A 2,500-nucleotide genomic window follows, 5' to 3' on the forward strand; every position below is an offset into this window, starting at 1 on the left:
CTGGAAGAGCTTGTCCTGAAGCAGGGCAGGGATGATGGTGTTGAAGGCAGAGCTGAAGTCCACAAACAGGATCCTGGCGTAGGATGCTGGGGCGTCCACATGCTGTAGGGTGAAGTGGAGGGCCATGTTAACTGCGTCGTCCACAGACCTGTTGGCTCTGTAGGCAAACTGAAGGGGGTCCAGGAGAGGGTCTGTGATGGCTTTGAGGTGTGCCAGGAGCAGGCGCTCAAAAGACTTCATTACCACAGATGTAAGGGCGACCGGTCTGTAATCATTTAGTCCTGTTGGCCTTAGCTTTTTGGGCACAGCGATGATGGTGGAGGACTTGAGACAGGCTGGTACATGGCATGTCTCCAGGGAGGTGTTAAAGATGTTGGTGAACACCGGAGACAGCTGGCCAGCGCAGTGCCTGAGGGTGGCTGGAGAGACAGAGTCCGGCCCGGCTGCTTTGCGTGGATTCTGCCTCTTGAAAAGCCCATTAACTTCTCCCTCCTGAAAGGAGAGAGTCGTTTCTGTAGTATGGGTGGGGGATGGGGCCTCTTGGGTGGGAAGGGGTGGTTCAGGACAGTCCAATTGTCTTTCAAATCTACGGTAGAACTCGTTCAGGTCGTTGGCTAGGCGGGAGTCGTTAGTGGTGTGGGGCGCTCTGGGTTTGTAGTTGGTGATGTGCCTGAGCCCTTTGTCAGACAGAAGCAGCGTCGTTAGTAGAGAACTGGTGTTTTAGTGTCTCTGAGTACAGTCGTTTAGCCTCTCTCACCGCTTTGCTAAACCTGTTCTTCGACTCCTTGAATCTGTCTCTATCCCCACTCCTAAACGCTTCCTCCTTCTCCAACCTCAACCTTTTGAGCTTTGCTGAGAACCAGGGCTTGTTGTTGTTAAAGTTCACCCTGGTACGTGTTGGGATACAGCAGTCCTCACAGAAGCTGATGTACACAGCCTCTGTGAGTTCATCCAGACTATTGGTAGCAGTCGTGAACATATCCCAGTCAGTACAGTCTAAGCACGCCCGCAAATCTTCCACAGCCTCACTGGTCCACTGTTTAGATGTCCTCACAGCAGGTTTACAGAGTTTTAGTTGCTGCCTGTATGCACGAATCAGGTGGACCAAGGGAGTTCTGTGCGAGCCGAACAGCCCCGTGACCCACAAGAGAAACATCCCCGCCAAATTCGAGCGTTTGACGGGGTCTATCCGTGAAAAAATATTCACGTTTTTGAGTGCACATGCATTTCTGCTGCAAATGCCTCTGGAAGTTTCATGCCGTTCGTATGCCAATTGTGGCAACACGAAAATGACCCGTTTTCCCATTCCGAGGGATTTCTGTGCGACCCTAACAGCCCCGTGAGCCACAAGAGACACATCCCTGCCAATTTCTAGCGTTTCACGGGGTCTATCCGTGAAAAATATAGACGTTTTTGAGTGCACATGCATTTCTGCTGCAGATGCCTCTGGAAGTTTCATGCCGTTCGTACGCAATGTGGCAACACGAAAATGACCCCTTTTCCCATTCCGAGGGATTTCTGTGCGACCCTAACTAACAGCGCCCGTGAGCCACAAGAGAGACATCCCCGCCAATTTATAGCGTTTCACGGGGTCTATCCGTGAAAAATATAGACGTTTTTGAGTGCACATGCATTCCTGCTGCAAATGCCTCTGGAAGTTTCATGCCGTTCCTATGCAATGTGGCCACACAAAAATGACCCGTTTTCCCATTCCGAGGGATTTCTGTGCGACCCTAACTAACAGCGCCCGTGAGCCACAAGAGAGACATCCCCGCCAATTTATAGCGTTTCACGGGGTCTATCCGTGAAAAATATAGACGTTTTTGAGTGCACATGCATTCCTGCTGCAAATGCCTCTGGAAGTTTCATGCCGTTCCTATGCAATGTGGCCACACAAAAATGACCCGTTTTCCCATTCCGAGGCATTTCTGTGCGACCCTAACAGCCCCGTGAGCCACAAGAGAGACATCCCCGCCAACTTCTAGCGTTTGACGGGGTCTATGCGTGAAAAATATTAAAATTTTTGAGTGCACGTGCCTTTCTGCTGCAAATGCCTCTGGAAGTTTCATGGCGTTCCTATGCAATGTGGCAACACGAAAATGACCCCTTTTCCCATTCCGAGGGAGTTCTGTGCCACCCTAACAGCCCCGTGAGCCACAAGAGACACATCCCCGCCAATTTCTAGCGTTTCACGGGGTCTATCCGTGAAACATATAGAAGTTTTTGAGTGCACATGCATTCCTGCTGCAAATGCCTCTGGAAGTTTCATGCGGTTCGTACGCAATGTGGCAACACGAAAATGACCCGTTTTCCCATTCCCAGGGATTTCTGTGCGACCCGAACAGCCCCGTGAGCCACAAGAGACACATCCCCGCCAATTTCTAGCGTTTCACGGGGTCTATCCGTGAAAAATATCAATTTTTTTTTGACTGCACATGCATTTCTGCTGCAAATGCCTCTGGAAGTTGCATGCGGTTCGCATGCAATGTGGCGACACGAA

The sequence above is a fragment of the Petromyzon marinus genome, unplaced genomic scaffold, assembly GCF_048934315.1.
Source record: "Petromyzon marinus isolate PM22_M1 ecotype Great Lakes invasive population unplaced genomic scaffold, UKy_Petmar_22M1.pri1.0 PM_G_Scaffold_26, whole genome shotgun sequence".
NCBI classification, from domain to species: Eukaryota; Metazoa; Chordata; class Hyperoartia; order Petromyzontiformes; family Petromyzontidae; genus Petromyzon; species Petromyzon marinus.